This window comes from Muscardinus avellanarius (assembly GCF_963383645.1).
Source record: "Muscardinus avellanarius genome assembly, chromosome: 17".
Lineage (NCBI taxonomy): Eukaryota > Metazoa > Chordata > Mammalia > Rodentia > Gliridae > Muscardinus > Muscardinus avellanarius.
The window spans coordinates 24,587,121-24,603,033 of record NC_137803.1 but is presented as its reverse complement, the minus strand read 5'-3'; positions in this window follow the sequence as shown (position 1 = coordinate 24,603,033).

The window sequence follows — 15,913 nt, the reverse complement described above, 5'->3', positions numbered from 1 at the left end:
AGTAGCTGAGGCTGGCCAAGAACCTGTGATCCTTCTGTCTCAACCTCCCAAATGCTGAGATTACAGGCGTGCGCCACCACACCTGGCCATATTTCTTTTTCTCTTTCTTTCACATCTCTATCTATAGACTCATTGGCTAGAAATGATCACCGCCTCCCCACTGATCTGCAGTACCGCCTTTCCATAAACTAAGGGCCTGTGCTCCCGCCAAGCCATCTCTCTCCCACTGGTCTGTCTTTGAGTCACCAGCGTAACAGTGGAATATCTTAATTACTTAACTTTATAATGAGACTGGCTGTCTGGTAGAGCAAGTTGTCTTCAAGATGCTTTTGGCTCTTGGCCCTTTGGGTTTCTTTGCAAATTTAAGATCAGCTCATCTGTTCCAGCAGGCATGGGATTTTGATTTGGCTTGATGGAATCTGTAGATTAGATTTGGGAGAATTTGCATCTTTACAATATTGAGTGCTCTACTTTCTGAATATGATATAGTCCTTTATTTGTTTAGACCTTTCTCTCCCTCTCTTTTCTCTTTCTCTCTTTCTGTCCCTCTTTGTGTAAGAAATCAAACCCAGGGCTTGCATATACCTGACAAGTGCCCTACCACTGAACTACGCCCTCAACCCCTAGAGCATCTCTTTAATTTTAAGTTAATTTTATTTTGCGACACTAGGAATTGAACACAGGGGCATTCTATACCTGGACCCCTGTTTTTTTATTCTTTATTTTGAAACAGGGACTCACTAAATTGCAGAGGACCACACTAAGTAGCCGAGGCTGGCTGCGAACCTGTGATCCTCCCAAGTACTGGGATTACAAGTGTGCGCAACCACACTCAGCTTTATTTATTTATTTATCTATTTATTTATTTATTTTGGGGGTGGAATCCAGGGGCTTTTTACCTCCAGGCTATACTCCCAGACCTATTTTATATTTTATTTGGAAACAGGGTCTCACTAAGTTGCTGAGAGCCTTAGCTGAGGCTGTCTTTGAGCCTGTGGGATCCTCCTGTCTCAGCCTCCCAAATGCTGGGATTACAAGCATGCGCCACCACGCCCAGCTAACATCTTATAATTTTTAATATTGGTAATATTGAGGTCTTGAACATTTTTTTATTAGAATTTTTCAACTCCATGCCCATGGTTCATAATAGCCCTTACTGTCTTTGTGCTTAGCATCTGTACTGATGGCTTCTTTTTTCATTCTGGGCATTGGTTGTTTGGACTTCACTCCTTTTCTTAATTAGTCTTGCTTATTAATTTAATTTTTTGAAAAAGGACCAGATTTTGGCATTGTTGACCTCTATTATGTTTTCTTTCTGCTTTACTGGATTTTACTCTTTATTATTACTATTTCTTTCTTCTGTGGTTTTTGGGTAGGGTAATTCCTCTTTCTTAAAAAAAAATATTTTACTGGGCGTGGTGGCACACGCTTGTAATCCCATCATTGGAGAGGCAGAGACCAGAGTATCGCAGTTCGCAGACAGCCTCAGCTACTTAGCGAGGCCCTTTGCAACTCAGTAAGACCCTGTTTCAAAAAATAAAAATACTAAAAATTAGGGCTGGGGGGTGTAGCTTGGAGGTACAATGCCCCTGGGTTCCATCCCCAGTACCACAAAGAAAAAATATATACATCTATCTATCTATCTATCTATCTATGGAGAGAGAGAGAGAGAGAGAGAGAGAGAGAGAGAGAGAGAGAGAGAGAGAGAGAGAAGGATGCTTAAATGAATAACGCTCAGTATTTCTCCTTTTCTAGTATGCACAGGCTCTCTTTAGATTTAGATACCTACCACAGGCTTAGAGGTTTACGTTATATATTATTTGGTTCAAAATACTTTTAGGTTCTTTTGTGATTTTGTTTTTGACCCAACACATTTGGAAGTTAATGAATTTCCAAAGAGATGGAAAGCTATAGTCTTTTTTCTTTTTTGTGTTTTTATTGGTGCATTATAGTCTCACATCATAATGTGAATCATGTTAACAACTGCATACAGACACACGCTCTTGTGCCCTCCGTCCCATTTCCCTCCCTCCCTCCCAATACAGAGTACCCGGATTGACCTTGATATGTATTCACATGTATGCACATAGTCTATGGTAGTATTTATCCTGATGAACATAAGTCTTCCCCATCCCTACCCTAATACCTCCTCCTGGCTCCCCTGAGGTTTCTCCTCCTCATCTAGAGTCCCCCTGGTATCCCAATTCCTCCCTGTCCTGTACATATTAAAGAAAACATATGACCCTTCACTCTCTATGATTGGCTAATATTAACATAATGTTCTCCAGGTCCTTCCATTTTCTTGCCAATGATGTAATTTTATTTTTCTTTATTGCTGAGTATATTCCATTGTGTGTATTTCCCATAGTTTTGTAATCCATTCATCTGTTGGTGGAGACCCAGTTTGGCTTCATAGTTTGGCTATTGTGAGTTGTGCTGCTGTGAGCACGGGTATGCATATGCTACTGTACTTCTCTGATTTCAGCTGCTTTGGAAAAATATCCAGTAGTGACATGGCCGGATCATATGCTGGATTCATCTCCAGTTTTCTAAGGAATCTTCACACTGATCTCCATGGTGGCTGGACTAGTTTGCAATCAATATATAGTTATCTTTTTTTTTTTTTTTCACTACTAGGGATGGAACCCAGGGGCATTTGACCTCTGAGCTACACCCGAAGCCCTATTCTTTTATTCTTCATTTTGAAACAGGGTCTCACCGAGTTGCAAAGGGCCTCACTAAGTAGCTGAGGCTGTCTGTGAACTGTGATTTTCCTGTTTCAGCCTCCCAAATGCAAGATTACAAGCGTGTGCCACCATGCCCAGCTAAGTTATCTTTTATTATTGATTAAAATCTCATTGTGGTCAGAAAATATACTCTATCTATCTATCTATCTATCTATCTATATTTCTTTTGGTACCAGGGATTGAACCCGTGGGCATTCTACTGCTGATATACACCCTCAGTCCTTTTTATTTTTTGTTTTGAAGCAAGGTCTTATTACATAGCTAAGACTGTCCTTGAACCTGCGATCCTCCTGTCTCACTTGTCCAAGTACTGGGATTATAGGCGTGTGCCACCATGTCCAGCTATAATTTTTTGGAATATGTTGCAATTTATATAACCCTCAAAATGGTAAATGTTTGTAAAAGATCCGTGCCTTTAATACAAATATATATTCTGTAGTTGTTTGGTTTGGCATTTTATACTATCAATTAGTTCAAATTTGTTAATCTTGTTTAAAACTTTGATTTTTTTTTTCCTTCTGGTCTTGGAGACCAAACCCAGGGCCATTCTACCACCAAGCCATACCCCTAGCCTTTAAAAATATCTCTTTCGTTTTGAAACAGGGTTTCACTAATTTGCTGAGAATCTTGCTAAGATGCTAAGGTTGGTCTCAATCCTGTGATCCTCCTTCAGCCTTCCAAGTATTGGGGTTACAGGCATACAACACCAAACCTGCCTAAAATCTTGATTTAATTAAAAAAAATTGTAATATAATAAGCTCCAGACATCACATTAAGTAATGCACTACCTAATGAATGTGTTTAACATGAACATTTTTGCAACCACACATACTAGAAGCCTGTTATCAAGTCACCTCTGCTAATTACAGCCAGCGCTGCTCTGCTAAATAGAATCCCCACGATGGAATTCTGATAGAGTAATTACTTTGAAAAACTTTATTGGGCCAGGTGTGGTGCACACTTGTAATCCCAGTACTTGGGAGGCTGAGACCGGAGGATCCGAGCTCGCAGCCAGCCTCAGCTACTTAGTGAGGCTCTCTGCAATTTAGCGAGACCCTGTTTCAAAATAAAGGATTAACTGGGAGTGGCGGTGCAAGTTTGTAATCCGAGCATTCGGGAGGTGAAGACTGGAGGATCGCAGAATCGCGGGTTCGTGGTTTGCGGTTTGTGGACAGCCTCGAGGCCCTTCACAACTCAGTGGTATAGCTCAGAGGTACAATGTCCCTGGACTCCATCCCCAGTACTGAAAAAAAAAAAGGATAAAAAAATCAGGCTGGGGTATAGCTTGGAGATAGAATGCCCCTGGGCTCAGTCCCCAACACCACACAACACACACACACACACACACACACACACACACACACACAATTATTGGTACTGGGGATTGAATTTATGGGTAGTCTAGTGACACTCTCAGACTTTTTTTTTTTAACAGGGTCTTACTAAATTGTTGAGGGCCTCATGAGGTTGCTGAGGCTGGTTGTGAACCTGTGATCCTTCTGTCTCGGCTTCTCAAGTACTGGGATTACAGGCCTGTGTCACCATGCCCAGCTGGTGATTACTTTCTTACCTTTATTACTTTATCACCCAAATGTAAATACTTTACACTATAGTTTTGCGTGTGTGTGTGTGTGTGTGTGTGTGTGTGTGTGTGTGTGCTACTGGGATGGAACCCAGGGGCTTTTCTACCTCCGGGCTACACTCCCAGACCTATTTTATATTTTATTTGGAAACAGGGTCTCACTAAGTTGTTGAGAGCTTCACTAAGTAGCTGAGGCTGGCTTCGAACCTACGTGATCCTCCTGTCTCAGCCTCCCAAGTACTGGGATTACAAGCATGCGCCACCATGCCCGGCTATAGTTTTTTTTTTTTTTTTAATGTGTATTTTAAGTCTCCTTTGACCTGTAATTTTCCTCTTCCCACTCATAGTTTGCTTTTAAAAACCTAGATCTGGCCGGGCGTGGTAGCGCACACTTGTAATCCCCAAGCTTGGGAGGCAGACAGGAAGATCGCGCAGGTTCAAAGCCAGCCGCGCTGGTTTAGGAGACCCTGTTTCCAAATAAAAAGTATAAAACAAAAAATGGGTCTGGGAGTGTAGCTCGGAGGTAAAAGGGTTTTCAGGAACCCCAGTACCACCAACAAAAAAACAAACAAACAAACAAACAAACAAACAAACAAGAACCTAGATCTGGAGCCGGGCGTGGTGGTGCACGCTTGTAATCCCAGCATTTGGGAGGCCGAGACAGGAGGATCGCACAGCTTTGAAGCGAGCCTCAACTTCTTAGTGAGGCCCTGTTTTCAAATAAAGTATAAAATAGGTCTGGGAGTATGTATATCCTGGAGGTTGAAAAGCCCCTGGTTTCCACCCCCAGTACTCCCCCCAAAGCAAACAAACAAACAAACAAACAAACAAACAAACAAACAAATCTAAACCCTGACCTGGGCATGGTGGTGCAGTCCTGTAATCCAGTACTAGGAAAGCTGAGATAGGGGATCACAGGTTCACAGCCAGCCTCAGCAACCTCACGAGACCCTCCCTCTTAAATTTAGTGAGACTCTGTTTCAAACTAAAAAATAAGGACACATGATGTGCTTTAACAGATGTATCAAAGTCAATCACTAAGCCAAGCATGAGAAGGAGGGAATGGGGTGGGAATTGGGTGAGGGCTAACTGGGTGATGTGCACATGTCGGTCCCACCATCTTTTAGCTCATTAAGATGTACAACTACAATGCACCGATAAAAAATTAAAAAATAAATAAAATAAAAGAACAACAAAAAATAAAGAATATGGGATACATACACAGTGGAATTTTACTCAGCCATAAAGAAAAACACAATTACATCATTTATAGGGAAATGAATGGAGCTGGAGGACATTATGCTAAGTGAGATTAGTCAGCCACAAAAATAAGAAATCGGATGCTCTCCCTAATATGTGAAAGTTAGGGAGAAAATGGGTCATGGGAGGACTCTGGATGAAGGAGGAGACACTATAGATGAGCAAATAAGGCGACATAACTGAGGGGATAGGAGGGGGGAAGAGGGAAACTCCCTAATGTACATGAGGTACATTCACAAACATATCAAAGTCAATCACTAAGCCAAACATGAGAAGCAGGGAGGAGGAAGAAAAAGGGGGGAGGATGTGTGTATGTATGCCTCTACTGTCTTGTACTACAATAAGATGTATGACTACAATGCACCAATAAAATATAAAAGAACAAAATAAAAAATAAAATAGAGCTGGGTATGGCGGTGCACGCTTGTAATCCCAGCATTCGGGAGGCTGAGACTGGAGGATTGCGGTTCACAGACAGCCTCAGCTACTTAGTGAGGCCCTCTGCAACTCAGTGAGCCTCTGTTTCAAAATAAAGAATAAAAAATATAGGGCAGGGGGTGTAGCTTGGAGGTCGAATGCTCCTGGGTTTCATCCCCAGACCCGCAAAAAATAAAATAAAATAAAAAATAAAATAAGACTGGGATGTAGCTCAGAGGTAGCATGCCTCTTGGTTTAACCCCTAGCACTACAAGCAAATAAATAAACAAAAACCACACAAACACACACACAAACCCTGAGACCTGTAGAGTTTCTCATCCTCTGGATTTTGCTGACTACCTTTCCAGGGCACAGTTTAACATGCTCCCCTGTCCTCTGTGTTTTCTGTAGATTGGTGCTCGCGTCTTGGGTCTCCAGGACCAGTCAGAATCAGGTTGGTGTTTGATGCTGAAGCTTAGACTCCTCCCAGATGCTCATTTTGCTTGTTTCAGGTGCTCGTCGTGTCTGGAAGTCCCTCTGGATGGATTTTAGCAGTTCAGAGGCCCCAGGTCTAGGCATCGAGTCATTCAGGGTTGCAAATGAGTGAGGCTGCAGCTCTATGGTCCCCTCTCCATTCATTTGCTGGAATGCCCCCAGAAAGGGAAATGCCACCTCACCAGTTGTTTGGTACAGTAGAAAAAGCAGGCTAGATGCCAGTTATTTCTGGGAGGCTGAGGCAGGAGGATCATAGGTTCAAGTAACTTAGCCAGACCCTGTTTCAAAACAAAAAATAAAAAGGACTGGGTGTGTAGCTCAGAGGCAGAGTGTCCCTAGGTTCCATCCCCGGTAAGTCCCCCTGCCCCATACACAAAGAGTGAGTTGATTTCTTATCAGCCTCCAAAGATGACCAATTAGTATTTTGTTTTTGGGTTTCATAATGAGCCAATGGATTTAAGTATGATGTGTGTGTGTGTGTGTGTGTGTGTGTGTGTGTGTGTGTGTGTGTGTTTGTGGGGGGATGTGCTGGAGATCAACCCAGTACCTTGTACTTGCTAAGCGGGAGCCCTGCATCCTCAGCCCCCGACTTAAACACATGAGATGTGTTAGAACCATTGCTGTAATTATCCTTGCTACTCAAATTGTCCCAAATTTGGGCAGTTGGAGGCCTCTTAAGCTTTTGTTATCTCCCTTTCCATCTGGGTAAGCAATATACTATAGGCTCATCTTGTACAATTCTTGTCTCAGACATTTCTGCTTAAAGTGCTGGTTTCTTTTAGTGGAAAATGATATGCTACTGTCCAAATTCGGTTACTGGAAGCAGTTAAACAGATTGTTTTGTGTGTGTATTCTCACCCCATTCTCTCTCTTCCTCCTCTGAAGCAGACACTCTTTTTTTTTTTTTTTTTTTTTTTTTTGAGGGGAATATTAGGGGCTGAATCCTGGGGCATTCTACTTCTGAGCTATACCCCTACCTAGACCTTTTTATTTGAAACAGGGTCTCACTATGTTGCTGAGAGTCCCACTAAGTTGCTGAGGCTGGTCTTAAACCCGTGATTTTCTGTCTCAGCCTCCCAAGTTCTAGGATTACAGGTGTGCGCCACCATGCCTGGCGAGTTATTAAATTCTAAAATTAGTACTTTACCCTCTCTTCAGACAATACAAGTGCCATATAAAAAGTTAACTCCATTTGCTGCACTTCTGATTTACAAGCTATTGTAATATCTCTGCCCAACAGCCTGCGAAGCTTTCAACATCCATTTCTGTGTAATCTACAAATGCCCCCAGGCTCCCAGCGCTGGCCTTATCTACCTGAGTTTCTTCTCTCCAGAGATATTGGCCCAGTACTTTCACATTCTAATGTTAGCTCTCTGATGCCTTCGTAGACTGCTGTATTAAGCCCGGCTTTCCTAGTTATCCTTGTGGAACAGGTATTCTGACTTAATGGAAGAGGAAGCTCAGTGCTGTTAACTATACTGTACTTGATAAAGACCTTGGAGTACTCCTGACATGAAGTACCGCTGCTAACAGAATATAGTCTAAATCCTGCAGCTCTAGCCAGGCGTGGTGACGCACGCTTATAATCCCAGCATTTGGGAGGCTGAGATGGGAGGATCCGTGTTCAAGGACAGCCTCAGCTGCCCAGTGAGGTCCTCTGCAACTCAATGGGACCCGGTTTCAAAAATAGAAAAAAACCAAACAGGGCTGGAGTGTCGCTCAGAGGTAGAATGCCCCTGGATTCTAGCCCCAGTACAGGGAAAAAAAAAATCCTGCAGCTCTGTCTTTGGCCTCAATGGTATGTGTGTGGGAAGAGACTCATAGACCCTGGTCATGCATCATGGCCCCAGGGTCGGGTATGTGTATGTTAGGCAGGCCTGGGAGTTGTACTTATTGCTCACCTGTCTGAATAAACACAGTCCAAAAGAACACCTGGTGTGGCCCATGCTACCTGGAGCCAATGTTGGATTAATGCCCAGGGCCATGAAGCCTACCTAGACTCCATGGGTCAATGACAAAATGGTCTTTGTTCCATCTTCAGCAAGATGGGTATGGTGAGTGCTTGGTTCTGGTTCAACAACCCGTAGTCCACAGTCGGGAGACTGGGTGAGAGGTCAGAGCTCATCCTTGGCCGGGGCTGAGGAGCTGTGCGGTGTTTCACTATTCCTAGAACTACTGCGTAGTGTTTTCATGACCGTGAGTGAAGCTGCCGTTGGCGGGGGCTCAGCATGTCCTGCGGGGTGAGGATGCCGCTCGGGCCTGGAATTCCAACAGCTCACCCAGTGGTGCGCCATTGGTGTTACAGACGGAGCTGTTTCCACTCAAGATACGTGTATTAGAATGTCCTACGTTCAGTAGCTCAGAAGTAACTATACTCGGAAATAGGACCTTTAAAAAGGTGATTAAGGTTAAATGTGATCATAGAGATTTGTCCCTATGAGGTGGTGATGTAGCTTGGGGTAAAAGTGTTTGCATGTAGAAGGCCCTGAGTTAGACCCCCCAGCACTGAAAAAAAAAAGGCTTTAATTCTATAGAATTTGTGTTTTTTTTTTTAATAAGAGAAAGAGACATCAGGAATATATATTCACAGGAGGTCTATGCCAATGTGAAGACACAACAAGATGGCGGCCATTGGAGGACCAGGGAGAGTTCTCAGGAGAGACCCAAATGGCCGACACCTTGACACCTTGATCTGGATTTCCAGCCTCCAGAACTGTGAAGAAATATGTTCCTGCCGTTGAAGCTGTCTCATCCGTGGCCTTTTTAATTTTTTAATCCATCCTGAGCATAGGAGCAGCGTTGGTGTGCTGGTGAGAGGCTCCGTCCTCCTGGAAGCTGCCACCCCCTCCGCTGGTCTGGAGGTGTCTGGCTTTGGGAAGCTTCTCCCTAGTTCTTCATCTCTTCCATTTGTTTCTAAGTGTGTCTGGGTCTGTTTCCTATTCAGTTTTCCTTTACCAGCCACTGACTTCCAAGTGAGGAGAGTCCAGAGGTTCCTGGGGTTTCTGTGAGGGACCCGACGGCCAACGGGGCCCATGGACTGGACTGGTGGCCACGGGAGGCTGGACTTGCTCCTCTGCCGGGTCCCCCACCACAGGTGGCAGACGGCCTTGCGGCCTCACGGGCTGGTTCCCTGGCTCGCATGAAATGCATCGTTTCTGACTCTCGCAAAACCTCTTGCCCTGTGGTGTCTTGTCTGGCTCCTGTGCATGCTGCGGTTTCTGGAAGTGTGAAGAACAACCCAAACGAAGCTGTAACGCTGCCATCCGGCTGCGACAGCCTCAACCTGGCCCTGCGACCCTCCAGTCCTCTGGTGAGCAAGGCCGCGAGCTCGGGAAAGCTCCCAGGGCGAGGAGCGCACCTGCCCCCGGTCTGCAGCTGCTCCCTGGGGAAACGCGCGCGCGCGTGTGTGTGTGTGTGTGTGTGTGTGTGTGTGTGTGTGTGTGTTTGTGTGTGTGTGTGTATTTGTACATCCAAACCAATGCCAACTTGTTCATTAGCCAATAGCACACACAGAGCACATCTATGCAATGCGCTTTGTCTCTATTGATCACCACATGCTAGTAATTAAAACTTCAGGCACAAAGGAAGACATGGTGGTAGCCAGCGGCCCTCCCGAGGCCTCGGCTGCGGCGGCGGCCTTCACTCATGTGAGGCTCCTGGCAAACACCCAAGTGACATCATGCCTCCCCAGCGCCCCTCTCTTTGTCAATCCTTAGCCCTAAAGACTGTTGTTGTTGTGGTGGTGGTTCTGGGGATTGAACTCAGGGGCATTCTACCTTTGAGCTACATCCTCAGACTTTTTTTTGTGTGTGTGTGGTGCTGGGGATGGAACCCAGGGGCATTCTACCGCCAAGCTACACCCCCAGCACTATTTTTTATTCTTTATTTGGAAACAGGATCTCACTAAGTTGCAAGAGCCCTCACTAAGTAGCTGTGGCTGTCCACGAACCACGATCCTCCTGTCTCAGTCTCCCAAATGCTGGGATTACAAGCGTGTGCCACCCTCCCGGCTCCGATTTTATTTGGAAACAAGATCTCTCTAAACTGCGGAGACTGTGCTCGAACCTGTGATCCTCCTGTCTCAGCCTCTCATATATTAGGATTGCAGGCATGTGCCACTCTATCCATCTGACTTCTTAATTCTTCTAGCCATAACCCTTATGATCAACAATTGTGGATTATATGATTCAAACACAAGAGTAATGAGATTTTTAATCTGAATCACATACGCACCTCTGTTATCAGAGGAATGCAAAAGTTTTGTTCTCCAGGGCTGACTTAAATCATTTTGCATATTATATTACTTAGATAAGTACAAATGTAAAAAAATCATTTGAATTCACTGGGCGTGGTGGCGCACGCTTGTAATCCCAGCACTTGGGAGGCTGAGACAGGATTGCACAGGTTTGAAGCCAGCCTCAGCTACTTAGTGAGGCTCTCAGCAACTTAGTGAGACCCTGTTTCCAAATAAAGTATAAAATAGGGCTGGGAGTATAGCCCGGAGGTAGCAAGCCTCTGGGTTCCACCCCCAATACCACACGTACACACAAAAAAAATTATTTGAATTCTGTATACTTCAAGTAGTTCTTACATTACCCTAAAATCAAAATCAGAGTAGAAATGAAATACCAAAGAAAAAAAAAATCCCTACAAAACTGCCCCAACTCAAGTTAGCACACTTACTTAAAGGTGATCCCTGTGTGGTGAGACGTATGGTTCTTCCATGTCTTTGATAATGGTCACGTTTCACTTCAGCAGAACACCAGCATGGTGCTCGAGTGAAACCCTCTGTTCCATTCTTTCTCATTTAGTTTGTTTTATTATTTATTTATTTATTTATTTATTTATTTATTTATTTATTTATTTATATTGTGGTACTGGGGGCGGAACCCAGGGGCTTTTCTACCTCTGGGTAGAAAACTTCCCAGACCTTTTTTATAATTTATTTGGAAACAGGGTCTCACTAAGTTGCTGAGAGCCTCACTAAGTAGCTGAGGCTGGCTTCGAACCTATGCGTTCCCCCTGTCTAACTCTCTTAAGTACTGGGATTACAAGCGTGCGCCACCACGCTTGGCTCTTATTTTATTTTCTTAAGCCAGGGTCTCACTAAGTTGCAGAGGACCTCACTAAGTTGCTGATCCTCCTGTCTCAGCCTCCCAAGTACTGAGATTACAGGTGTGCGCCACCACACCTGGCTGTTCTTTTTAAGAGTTGGGGTCTCACTGTGCTGCCCAGATTGGCCCTGATCTCCTAGGCTCCATGATCCTCCTGACTCAATCTACTGAGTAGCTGGCACCACAGACACACACCACCACACCAAGGTCCCCTTAAAAAAAAAAAACAAAAAAAAAAAACCAAAAAAAAAAAAAACCAGACGGGCGTGGTGGCGCATGCTTGTCATCCCCTTGCTTGGGAGGCAGAGATAGGAAGATCATGCAGGTTCGAAGCCAGCCGTGCTGGCTTAAGAGACCCTGTTTCCAAATTAGAAAAGTATAAAAATAGGTCTGGGAGTGTAGCCCGGAGGTAGAAGGGCTTCCAGGAACCCCAGTACCACAAACAACAACAACAACAACAACAACAACAACAACAACAACAACAACCAAACAAAAACAAAAACAAACAAAAAACTACTATTTGGTCCTGAAATCTCTAGAAACACATACTTGTCAGATGGTCTTTCTTTAGATGTAGAATAAGTTTACATTAATTTTTTAAGTTGGGCATGGTGGCACATGTTTATAATCCCAGCACTTGGGAGGCTGAGACAGGAGTCTCAAGGTCCCCAGACAGCCTCAGCTACATAGTGAGGTCCTCTGCAACTTAGTGAGACCCTGCTTCAAAGTAAAAGAATGCCCCTGGGTTCAATTCCCAGTATGGCAAAAAAAAAAAAAAAAAAAAAAAAAAATTAATTAATTAGTTAAAAAATAAGATTTCCATTCAAATGAAAATTGAAATTCTCACAGGGGCCTGGGACCTTCTGAATGTGTCTGGCAGTTGCCAGGGTGTTCGTAGACTCAGTCCTGCAATGCCTGGATTCCAGGTTCTGGCTTTTCAGGTGAGAATCTGTCACTGCGACCGTTTGGGCCATCCCCAGCCACTCCCAATACCCGGGGAAGCCAACATCCCCCAAGACCAAGCGCAGGCCTGCGCTGTTTTTGTTTTGCTCTTGTCTGGGGCCAGGCACACATTTCATGCGGGATTAGAACCGACACGCAGAGGCTGGGCAAGGGCCCCAGGGACTGCTGGGGCTCACCTGGCTTGGTCTGTGGAGGGAGCCAGCGCCCATGTGTGTCTGGTGGGGGCTGGCCAAGGAAGGGGCCTCTGCTGCCTCGCTGATCCCTGCTGGGGAATAGGCTCTCCGCGACTCCACCAGGGGGAAAAAAATAGCAGTTCAGTCTTGGAAAAAGCTAGCAACTCACAGGACCAGAATAGCAACCGAAGACGCACTTCAAAACAGAAGCTCTTGTTTCTGAATTGAGACAGGAAGTGAGATTTCAGAAATGTCACAAAAGCTGGGCGTGTTGGCGCACACACACCTCTTATCCCAGTGCCTGGGAGGCTGAGGCAGGAAGATCGCAGGTTTGAGGCTGGGTTCAGCCACTTAGCGAGACCCTCAGGAAGTTAGTGAGACCCCGCTTCAAAATAAAAAGACAAAATAGGGCTGGGAGTATGGTTCAGAGGTAAAATGCCCCTGGGTTCAACCTCCAGTACCTTCCTCCACCAAGAAAAAAAAAAAAAAAAAAAAGAAAAAGAAAAAGAAAAAAGAAAGAAAGGAAGGAAGGAAGGAAGGAAGGAAGGAAGGAAAGAAAAGCTGGAGAAGCAGCAGCCCTCTCTCACACTTCCCCCGCTTGGGCTGGCTCGGGGCGTGGGGTCCTGGCTCGGGGTGGCCGGCCTGAGGCTGTCCACTAGCTGCTCTTGGCACACTGACCCAGGTGAGACTCCTCCCTCCCGGAGGCCCCGGGCCCCAGCCTTCCTACTGGAAACTTTGCAGACGCTCCTGATGACAAGCCATCTCTTTAGGGGCCTCCGTGGGGCCTTCAGGGCGCGCAGAGGTGTGTTGTGTTCAGTAGGAAGCAAGGATCTTCCAAATGGGGCATATATGTCCCCAAGGATGTGCAAGATGCCCTGTGGGGGTCAAGAAAAAGGAGAGAATGGTGCATCCATGTAGACTCCCGTTTCTCTTCAAAACCGAAAGCCCTTTGAAGTTCTTGATGAGGATGGACTTGGGAGCCCTGGACTGTCCTGCGGGAGGAGGGCACCCAGTGGGGTGGGGCATGATCAGCAAATTGCAGTTTACCTGTGTCCACTGAAGGAAGCTTAGAGGTTCTATTATCTTTTTTTTCTGTGGTACTGGGAATTTAACCTAGGGGTGTCCTACCTCTGAGCTACACCCCAGCCTTTTTATTTTTTTTTTATTTTGAAACAGGGTCTTGCTAAGTTGTCCAAGGTCTTGCTAAGTTGCTAAGGCTGGCCTCAAACCTGAGATCTTCCTGCCTCAGCCTCCGCAGGACTAGGATTGTAAGTGTGCACCACCATACCTGGCCTACTATTTATTTTATTTTATTTTATTATTTGCAGTACTGGGGATTGAACCCAGGGGCATTTTACCTCTGAGCTACACCCCCAGCCTTATTTTTTAATTCTTTTTATTTTTGTGGTACTGGAGATGGACCCAGGGGCTTTCTACCTCCGGGCTATACTCCCAGACCTATTTTATATTTATTGTGAAACAGGGTCTCACTAAGTTGCAGAGGGCCTCACTAAGTAACCGAGGCTGGCAGAGAACCTGAAATCCTCCTGTCTCAGCCTCCCAAGTACTCGGATTACAAGTGTGCGCCGCCACATCTGGCAACTTTTACCTATTTTTAAGTAAAGTAATTTGCAAACAATGTGGAAAAGAGACCGTGGATTGAAGTTAATACCAATACGGAAGAGTCACAGTGAGCAGCCCCCCAGATGGCAGGTGCCCACAGTGCGAGCCCCTTGTCAGCTGTGCCCTGCAGTAGACACTTCAACCAGCTCTGGCCCAAAGGGGGCCATGATGCAAATCACCCCAAAGTCTTGAAATAGGGCTTTACACTTGTGAGAGCAATGTGAAAGTTGTCAGAATCGAAATGGAGATAAGCCGGGCATGGCGGTGCACTCCCAGGACCTGGGAAGCTGAGACAGGAGGATTGCATGTTCGAAGACAGACTCAGTAAGTAGTGAGACTCTCATCAACCTAATCAGACCCTGTCTCAAAATAAAAACAAAACAGGGCCGGGGACATAGCTAGGAGGTAGAATGCTCCTGAGTTCAATCCTCAGCAACACACACACACACACACACACGCACGCACGCACGCACACACACACACACACGCACACACACACAGAGTTGAGTCAACCCTAACAATAAATAAGTAAACAAAGCAAGCAAGCTGGGAGGTTGTGAAGGAAGCGTGCATGTGTGCGTGCGTGCGTGAGTGTGTGCGTGCGTGCGTGTGTGCGTGCGTGTGTGTGTGTGTGTGTGGTGTGCTGGGGGTTGAACCCAGGGCCTCTCTCTCATGCTAGCCAAGCGCTCTCTACTCCCAACCTTATCCCGGCCTGAAGGAAGGGTTCTTAACACAACTGCCTGATAGTAACTATCACAGAAAACTGCTAGACTCAAGAGTTGGCACAGAGGCCACTGCCACCTGCTACAAAAAGCACTTTTGCAAGGACATCTGCCAGCAGCCTGGGATACAGGCTGCTCTCTTTTATTAACCATTGAGAATAAGGGACATTGTTTCACGACACCGGTGGTAATCTTCATTTTCATCTATAAAAATTTCCGTTTACCTCAACTTTTGTTATTTCTTATTTTTGCAGTTCTGGGGATGGAACCCAGAGGCATTCTACCTGTGAGATACACCCCAGCCCTATTTTTTATTCTCTATTTTGAAACAGGGTCTCACTAAGTTGCAGAGGTCCTCGCTAAGTAGCTGAGGCTGGCTGCGAACCGCGATCCCCCGGTCTCAGCCTCCCACGTACTGGGATTACAAGCGTGCGCCACCGTGCCCGGCTCACCTCAACCTCTTTGAATATGACCATCTTTTACTATAGCACATACATGCCCGCTGCTAGGTTCTGCGAGCTCCAAGTAAGCATCTGTATCCTTTGGAGAAGTTCTCCGATTGCTGTTGTTGGGATCTGTAAGTCCATAATCACTCATGTTCCTCATTGCCCGAAGTGCAGATCATGTTCAGAGAACTTATTGAAAGACACTGAAATTGCTGAAAAATCTTGTTAATTTTATGTTGCCTCCTCCTTATTTACTCTTCTTCTTCGGGTTGTTTAAAAATGATAAATGGAGAGCTGAGTGTGTTGGCGCACGCTTGTGATCTCAGCATTTGGGAGGCTGAGACAGGAGGGCTGCGGTTCAAGGACAGACT